We start from the raw sequence: 10,000 nt of genomic DNA, 5'->3' as shown, positions 1-10,000 counted from the left end.
CCTATACAAAATCTGTCTCCTGAATCCAAATACGACCTTCTTTTGGGCCTACCAGATCTAGTTTTTAAGTTATTGAATATCCCTATAGTCACTATGTATGTGTGTACGTCCAGTGCGCAATGTTCGTTACCTTATTCTAATTCTAAGTTTGTGTCTTTTTCCATACTTTTCAGATGTGGTAAACTAAGCAATAGAAAATGAGCAAGATTTCCACTTCAAGAAAGTGTTCCGTTAATTCTCCAAATGTGGAGAAAATGTGTTTATGGAGAATACACATTACCTGAAAATCAAAAACAACATTACTGATTTTGTTGAAAGAGCGTATATGGCATATTTTGGGGTCAAGCTGGGAGACCAAGATAAACACTGGGTACCGCATAGTTTCTGCAAACAGTGTACAGAACATTTGCGACAATGGACTAAAGAAACAAGGAAAAGTATGAGGGTTGTAATAACAATGGTATGACGAGAGCCTTATAATCACGTGGACGACTGCTATCATTGTAACCTAAATGCCCTTTGTATGAATAAAATACTTACTCTATCAGGTCTAGTCAGAAAACTACCCCTGATAGAGAAAAACTGAAGATATATTTGAATTTAGCAGGCGAAATCACTCAAAAATTCATTGAAATATTCCAGGCACCAGACAAAAATTTTTTTTCGTTGCCCAGAGTTATGATTAGATTACTGGATATACTATAAAAATGTCTATGACCTACTGGTGGTGGTGGTGGTGGTAGTTTGGGGGAATCATTGTTGTCTCCTAAGAAGCTACCTAAATATTTGTTTTGAAATATTGTGGAGATTGTAGAAGACTAATGCTATACTGCGGTGCATGGATCTAATGAGATGGAAACATCTCCAATACTCCCGTACTTCAAGAAGAACTGATATATTATTTGACATGTGTAAATAGATCTTTTTTCTTGTAGATGAATTATTTCTAATTTTTTTTTTAATATTCACGGTGTTAAGTATATTGACACTAACGCTACTACATAAATAAACATACAGCAGTTGATATTTGCCTTCTAACATTGTTCCTGTTTCCACAAAGGTTTCTTTTTTTCTCATTTGTTTCTTATTCTCATTTATCTGCAGAGTATAACTTTCAACATAAAAAAAAATGACACGATTTTAATTGTTAAATTTAATCCAATGTGGTGTCGTCATGGATTAAGTGTTAACATGTGTTTGGGAGTAGTTTGAATGTAAGTAAGTTTGATAAAGCCGGAAGCATATGTCGAAATAATATATTAACAAATACTTAACTTCAAGTAGTTTATTGACAAAGAAGCTTTACACCGACAGAATAAATAACTTCCAGTGTCAGGAAAACAATACTGTTAGTATTGAATTTTGTTTATGAAATATGCAGTGTTTGATGTTAGTCATTATTAGTCTTTCTTTTATTATTTGTGTTATTAATTATATCCATCTGTTCTGTGAAGTGAATAACTGCGGATGCTTTGGTGTATACATTAATGCCTCGATATACGAGTTAATTTGTTCCCGGAGACCGCTCGTAAAGTGAAAATACGTAAAGCAGAGCAATAATATCCCATTGTAGCAATGTTATCAATCGTAATTCGTTCCCAGAAAAATATTTACCTATGAAATTTATAATAATCGTAAATAAAGGGCAATAAAACAACAGCAGAATGTAAAGAATGTTTTATGCAAAAGAAAGAGAATGCCAAGATCATTTATAATAGACTATATTCTTTCTTACTCTAGGTACACAAGGCCCGAAATTTTGGGGGAGGGAGCCAGTCGATAAGATCGACCTCAGTACGCAACTGGTACTTAAATTACCGACTCCAAAAGTCGACTTCGGCGGAATTTGAACTCGGAACGTAAAGACAGACGAAATACCGCTAAGCATTTCGACCGGCGTGCTAACGTTTCTAATTTCTTTATTGCCCACAAGGGGCTAAACATAGAGGGAACAAACAAGGACAGACAAAGGGGTTAAGTCGATTACATAGAAACCAGTGCGTAACTGGTACTTAATTTACCGACCTCGAGTGTACACGAACATGATAAATATGATTGCACAGCCCTGTACACAACAGTTTTAATTGAATTGTGCCAGATTGTAGAATATCTGGCCTTTGATTTAGCACTATATTTGTCTTGCATTTTGGCATACTACTTTTCATAAAATCCCACAGTCAATTTTGATAATTTGTACATCCTTGTGGATTTAACAATCTGTAAATTGCAGTATGGAAATCATACACATTTTTATAGTTTATCCAGTATTGCAGAAATCGATGAAACCGTGTAGCACAAATTCGTTCACGATTTAAGCATTGCACACTTGAGCAGTTATATTGAAATCTTGTTCTAATAAGTGCGATGGATCCAATTGCCAACCAACGTCATCGTGAATATACCTTAATTCTCTCTTTTTTGGCAAGGAGTGACATATAGTCTTTCTCTGCGTGATCACCAAAAATGAAAATGAAAGTGTGATGGGTACGACTGAGGGAATTCAGATCTGGTTTTTCTCACTCTTTCAAGGGAAGCTTTATATCCCATTCCAGTAAATGAGCTCATTTTTTGGATGCAAATAATGAACATGTATAGCGATTATAAGATTTATTTGAATGTCTGCTTGTATATTCGGCGGTAAAATTTCGGAAGGGTCTCATTTCATTTTATTTTCTTCTTTTTTTTGTCTTCATGTTTTTTTTTTTTACCTTCTTAGGTAAACGCCAATTGAATCGTAATTCGATTTTGTAAATCCTTGCCAATCTCTTTCCCTTCTGGGCGAGCTGACAGAATTGTAAGTACATCGGACAAAATACTTAGCGGCACTTCGTCCGTTTATAAATTCTGAATTCGAATTCCACCGAGGTCGACTTTGCCTTTCGTATTTTCGGGGTCGATAAAATAAGTGCCAGTGAAACACTGGGATCAGTGTAATCGACTAGTCCCCTTCCACCAAATTTCAGATATTGTGCCTTTAGAAGAAAGGTTTATTATTATTATACTAATACTTGAAAAGAGAAGAAGCTCAGCAAATATTTTTTTAAAATTTTGGTTGTTTCGAAAAGTTTAATGTTATATTTTGCTGTCCCATGTCGTTTTTTACAAGTTTACAAGCAATCATTTGTGAACTTAGTTTCACCCAATTTCAACTCTTTGAGGTCACAAATCATGGTCTGGAATTCTTCGACAAACGCCGAGATGAAAGAAAAAGGAGAAGAAAATTTTGATGCAGCTTTCTCGCCGTTGTCTCAAATTAGCAGCACCACCAGTGCTACAGCCAGTACCAAGCGAAATAACAACAACGTTAACAGCAACAGAACCAACATAAGCAACAACTTGACAAATTAGAAAGTGCATGATATCGACAACAACCTCTGCGGAAGTCATAACAAACATGGAAACGACATGGACAAAATTTTAGACTGTCCGACCACGGCTAACACGCCAACAATTTCCACCTCCGCCGCTGTTACCACACACACAATAGAAAAGAAAACACAATAGAGAACTTACCCGTCGCTGCCTTCGCTAATATTGCCCGCCGAATGCAAGAAAAATTATTATCCTAGCCGACGAGTTAAAACAGGAAAAACACATGTTGATGAAACACGGAAGATATAAATTTAACTCTCCCGTTTTTCGTCCAACAGGAAGCAAATTTCAAAATGGTTACTTTTAGAACAATTAGTATGGAAAAAAAGAAAAAAAAAAAAAAAGGAAATGAGCAGGCGATACAAAAAGACAGCAAAATATCTAAATCCAGTCTGGAGTATTAAGAGTTACGTTGCTAGAAGAAAGTATGGTGTGGTAGAGGTGAGATTTCCAACAGAAGAAGCGATGAAACACTCAACAACAATACTGAAAGTGAGAAATTGGCGCTCATACCTGTTTACCTTGGCCGAAGAGTTGTCAAAATCAAAATAGTTGGCATAATCCCCCACCCGAAATTAACATGTACTGGTTGGTGTCGGCGGTTCCCTTCGATGTAGAAAAGACCTGCATTCTGCAAATACAGAGGCTGCAGAAACAGAACTGGCCAGGCCATGGCTTAGAAATTCTCGTCAGGTTGACAATCAAGCCAGAAAGATGATACCAGATCTGATCAATCTGGCTGACGTCTCACAACTATACATGGCTGTTGAGAGTATAAAGCTGAAGTGCCACTTGGGTGATGACATGAACTATCTTAAGGCTTTTTCCCAAAACAAAAGAAAAAAAAATGAAGAAACAAGTGCACCACTTCTAACATCATCATAACAACAGCGACACAAAAGAAACCAGGAGCAACATTAATAGCAGAATGCAGCTGCACAAGGCGGCGAGCTGGCAGAAACGTTAGCATGCCGGGCGAAATGCTTAGTGGTATTTCGTCTGCCGTTACGTTCAGAGTTCAAATTCTGCCGAGGTTGACTTTGCCTTTCATCCTTTCGGGGTCGATAAATTAAGTACCAGTTACACACTGGGGTCGATGTAATCGACTTAATCCCTTTGTCTGTCCTTGTTTGTCCCTTCTATGTTTAGCCCCTTGTGGGTAATAATGAAATAAGAATGCAGCTGCAAGAACAATAACTGCAACACCAATTTCAGCGACCATCAAAGCAACGAATCACCAGATTTTGAAGCAGTTGCAACAAAAAATAACGAAAGTAAAACTGCGCTCAGGAACCGCCTCATCATCAACAATATAAGCAACTGAAAACCCCCAGACAACAACAACAAAACAAAAAGGTAATGAGATCCAAGACATACCTTTCCCCCGACTGGGATCCCTAAAATATATCGAGTGATGAAGGTGACGGGGAAGAATGGTGACAAGTAATGAATAGAAAAAAGAAGAGGTCAATTCTTCAACACTAAGCACAAAGGTTGCATTATAAGAGTTAAGGCACATACTTTAAGATACAAGGAAACGAAAGCCGCTCGATAGGCCCGAACGGTGGGGGTGCAACATAGTAACAATGCCACAATTCGGTCTTTAGTAGATCAAAATGCGTACACGTTACTCGGGCCTGAGCAGATGTGTGTAGCATTTCAGCAGCACTTCGCTCAACTTTTTGGGACGAATGACAGACCGGAACGAAGGACGGACTTCAGTGACTACCTTGAAGGCATAACGCGACCCTTAGGAAGAGAAGCGGAGCATTGTGAAAGGCCATTAACAGTCGCAAAAGTATGGATGGGTGGAGGGGAAATCGCTTGGGTTAGATGGCCTGCCTAATGATATTTATACCAGACTTGTTTGAAGGCCTCTTAGCGATATCAAACCGCAACTGCCAGCAGAACGGGAGAGTTCCCAGTTCTGCGAGTAGAGGAACGGTAACATTGCAAAGAAAGGACGCAAACAAGCGGGTATCAAATTTTGAATAAAATTTTAGCTTCACAACTCTGCTAAACGTAGATTTCAAAATTTTGGTCAAGCACTATCCCAAGCAAATATAGCCATGAGTAAAGAGCTTGGCATGAGTCGGATTCTGATCAATTTGGATAGGTTTGATGGGGTCGGCCACCAATACTCGGCGGTCGTTTTCACGGCGGCTTGTTCCTGTGGAGGGGACAGGTTCCATTGGTGAGGCGGTCCATCTTCTGTCGACACCCTCTATGCGGAGGGCTGGGCATGTCGTGGCTAATGATGCGCAGACATGCTCTGAGGCTGCGGCATTTCCAGATATTCTGCCTAAACGGTGAACAGGTGTGGTCACCGTTACAATAAATTTGCCAAAAGGTGGGTGAATGTAGCGAAAATTGCACGTGTGAGTGGACCAATAATGCGCCTGTAGGCTAGTAAATTTGAGAAGGAGAAGGGTGCTCTTCCCAGATGCCCTCGAAGCATCGAGTGGTTCAGGATTGGTGGGGTACCTGAGCAAACTCCAGGTGGTTACCTCCCCCTCTCTGTTGGGGAACTTTCGTTGTTATATTCTTTTGTTGGATATCATTGTTATTGTTTTGTGTACTCGTTGTTTCTGTGTCAAATCCACACTGTCCATGTCTACTGTATCGTCCCCTATATGTCGATCCTAGTGGCTAATAAATGAAATAATAATAATAATTATTAGTATTATTATTAAGGCGGCAAACTGGCGGAATCGTTAGCGCGCCGGACAAAATGCTTAGCGGAATTTCGTCTGTATGTTCTGAGTTCAAATTCTGCCGAGGTAGACATTGCCTTTCATCCTTTCGGGGTCGATAAATTAAGAACTGGGGTCGATGTAATCGACTACCCCCCCTCTCCCGAACTTTCAGGCCTTGTATCTGAAGTAGAAAAGATTATTATTAGGGTGGCGATATGATATAATCGTTATGATCTGGATAAAATGCTCAGCGGCCTTTTGTCCATCCTGGAGTTCAAAATTCCGCCAAGGTCGGTCTTTATTGTTCATCCATTTGAGTTTATTAATATATGCAGCAGTTGAGCATTGAGTTCGATATAATGGACTAATCCCCCCCTATAATGCCATGCCTTGCTCCTATAGTAGAAAGGATCCTCCTCCTCCTCATCATCATCATCATCATCTTCCTTATCATCATCACCTAATATCCAAACTTAACTAAAAAAATAAAAAAAAACAGAAATGATCATCTTTCTATTTCAAAATACTACCGGACTTACAAGACAGGACAAGCTCCAGTATGAAGACCAATGCTACCTCACAAATATTTAACTCAAAACAGAAATGGTACGTCTAATTTTAGCTTCACTAAATCAGTTTTCTTGTATCCACCTGCCTACAAAAATAAACTAAACAAGAGTAATGTCCACTACCATAACCAACTAATCTTATTTTTTTTTATTACATTATCCAATGAGACATTTTTTTATGATGATAAATGTACGTGTGTTCTAGTTATGTATTTTTTTCCGATTATCATTTCTAAAGTCGGAAAAGGCGGTGAGCTGGTAGAAGCGTTAACACGTAGAATCAAATGCTTAGCGGTATTCCGTCCGTCGCTACGTTCTGAGTTCAAATTCCGTCGAGGTCGACTTTGCCTTTCATCCATTCGGGGTCGATAAATTAAGTACCAGCTAATCACTGAGATCGATGAAATCGACCGCTCTCCTCCACCAAATTTCAGGATTATTTCTAAAGGCGTAGGAGTGGCTGTGTGGTATGTAGGTTACGAACCACATAGTTCCGGGTTCAGCACCACTGCGTGGCACCTTGGGCAAGTGTCTTCTACTATAGCCTTGGGCCGACCAAAGCCTTGTGAGTGGGTTTGCTAGACGGAAACTGAAAGAAGCCCGTCGTATATGTATATATATATATATATATACATGTTTGTGTATGTGTGTGCGTGTGTTTGTGTGTGTGTGTGTGTGTGTGTGTGTTTATATATATATATATATATATATATATATATATATATATATATATATATATATATATATATATATATATATATATATTTATAATCGATGAGGCATCTATTTAGAATGTAATATTTAGATTATTCATGAAGAAGAGGTGATAAATTTAGGTTCTTTTTGTGTTCTTCCTCTAAATTACGCTTTTATATTGGCGAAACCAAGGTCGACAAACAAGACTTCAGTGAAAACCAGATCACGCTGGACTATCGCCTTCTATCGTTGAAAAAACCCCCCCCAAAAAAACAAGAATACAGAGAACAAGAAAGAAATCTGTTAAGAATAGTATGTTGTTGGAGATAGTAATAAATGTCTAATCATTTTTGCTTTTAAGTGGTTCACCTCGGTGACATCAAATATGTGATCGCCCGTCATTCTTTTGCATATGCAATCGGAACCAATAAAGAGGATTTTTGAAACCCTTTTTGCCGAAATTTGAAATCAATATTATTTCCCCAGCCAAGGTAATGGGCTGGCAGAGTCGTTAGCGTGCCAGTCGAAATGTTTAGCGGTATTTCGCCCGTCGCCATGTCCTGAGTTCAAATTCCGCCGAGGTCGACTTTCCCTTTCATCCTTTCAGGGATCGATGTAATCGGCTCGTCTCCTCTCCCCAAATAGCTGCCCTTATGGTAAAATTATTATTATTATTATTATTATTATTATTATGATATTTAATGTGTTCAAGACGGCGGGCTGGCAGAATCGTTAGCACACGGGCAAAATGTTTAACGGCATTTCGTCCAAAATTACTGACCTTTTGCTAAAATTTGAAATTAATATTATTTCTCCAGCCAAAGCGGCGGGCTGGCAGAATCATTAGCGCGCCGGACGAAATGCTTAGCGATATTTTGCCCGTTGCTACGTTCTGAGTTCAAATTCCGCCGACGTCGATTTCCCTTTTTGTCCTGTCGGGGTCGATAAATGCAAGTGCCAGTTGAGCACTGGGGTCGATGTAATCGACTTGCACCCTCCTCCGATGGACCTGTGCCGAAAACTGAAACCAGTTTTATTCCATCAGGTTCAACTGAGCATGCTAGCAGAAACATTAGCACGACCGACAAAATGCTTCGTGGCATTACGTTCTGAGTTCAAATGCCACCGATAAAATAGAATACCAGCCAAGTACTGAAGTGGATATAACCGAGTTACACCACTCCTAAAAATTGCTGGTCTTGTGCCAAATTTAGAAAGAAAAGAATAAAAAAAACAAACAATTATTTCTCCAGGGTTTTTTCATTTGTTTGTTACTCTCATTTAACTGTTAACCGAGTATAAGGTTCAGCATTTAAGTCGGGATCATTTAAATAGCTGAATTTAATCCAATGATGTGCAATTGACGATTAAGTATTAACACGTGTTTGGGAGTTGCTTCAACGTAAGTAAATTTGATAAAGCCAGAAACATGTTCTGAGATCACCTTCATATACTTAACCTAGTCAATAACACAAAGAAACATTTCATCTGCCGACAAAGTAACCCAATCAAATATGTCTGTAGTGCTTACGTATCCTGTTTTGTTTCTGAAATATAAAATCTATGATGTGGCTTATAAATTGCTCATTGTTTTTTTCTTTTCAGTTTCCTTTTAACATTTTATTTTATTCAATTGCTATCTCAAATCGGTCTCCACCCTTCCTTTTTATTGAAAATGCTATCATGCACAGTGAATATCACTTTGTGAGATAACTGACGACGTTGTTCTTGTTTAAGTTTGATCTTATGATGAGTATTTGTCATAAAACATGCAAATTTGACCATCCCGTATAAATTTTTTCAGAGTCATGAACTTGCTTTTGGCAATTTGGGCGTCTTTAATATTATTATTATTATTATTATTATTATTATTATTATTATTATTATTGAGTAAGAGAGCAGTCCATGCCATGAAAATGACACTGGAGTAAAATATACAAAGCCCAGTGTACACACCATGACTACCCGTCTGACAAAGGTACACCAGGCACATGCATCACAACCATATGTGTGTGACATAGTGATCTCATATCAAGATTAACAGTGCATGAACTTGCAGATGGGGCCCAGTTAGAAAGGTCCCTGAATAAGGGTTGTTTAAGGATGCTGAATAAAAAACCCATGTTTCCAGAGATTAATTATCCAAACCGCTAACAATTCATCTTAAAACATGGCTATGATGCTCCACCACTACTTCTGCTCATGATCAGAGATGCACATATCGTCAGCCATCAAGGGAAATGCTCAACTGGTTAAGGTCAAACGACTGACAAGTAAATCTGTAGTAATGAACAGAATATTTGCTGTAGTCCTTTTTTTTTTTTATACCAAGACAAAACAATGTATATGACAACATTTCCAGTCAGTTAAGATCAAAAGCCATGGGAGCCACTGTCTGTCTGTATTATTATTATTATTATTATTATTATTATTATTATTATTATTATTATTATTATTATTCAGTAGTTTTATTTTTATAACGTGCTTTCACTTCACTACCGAGCGCTGCTCTGTGTGCCTTGGGTTTGTGCTGTGGTTTGTTGTGAGGCTCTTATGGTTACTGTATTGAAAGTGTTTTGCGTAGGATGTGTGCAGTGCCCAGTAGTGCAAATTTCTGTATGTTATATATATGTTATATATATGTATGTTATACTTTTTTACTCTTTT

General features: G+C 38.2%; 1 protein-coding gene across 2 annotated transcripts in view; it reads right to left on the bottom strand.

Annotated features, from left to right (window-relative positions):
* Positions 1 to 3,998, bottom strand: part of LOC106871330 (uncharacterized) — a 79,205-nt gene extending 75,207 nt beyond the window's left edge. The window contains exon 1 of one of the 2 annotated variants that reach the window (XM_089358915.1): positions 3,886 to 3,998. The gene's annotated coding sequence lies outside the window, so the exon portion shown is untranslated. Of the gene's footprint in view, positions 1 to 3,513; positions 3,632 to 3,885 lie in introns of those variants that run through there. The other variant, XM_089358914.1, reaches the window with a different exon arrangement.
* Between the last annotated feature and the right edge of the window lie 6,002 nt (positions 3,999 to 10,000).

Source organism: Octopus bimaculoides, chromosome 10 (genome assembly GCF_046866305.1).
Source record: "Octopus bimaculoides isolate indiv1 chromosome 10, ASM4686630v1, whole genome shotgun sequence".
NCBI lineage: Eukaryota > Metazoa > Mollusca > Cephalopoda > Octopoda > Octopodidae > Octopus > Octopus bimaculoides.
Note: the sequence above shows the minus strand (reverse complement) of the source record. Positions and strands in the feature narration are given on the sequence as shown.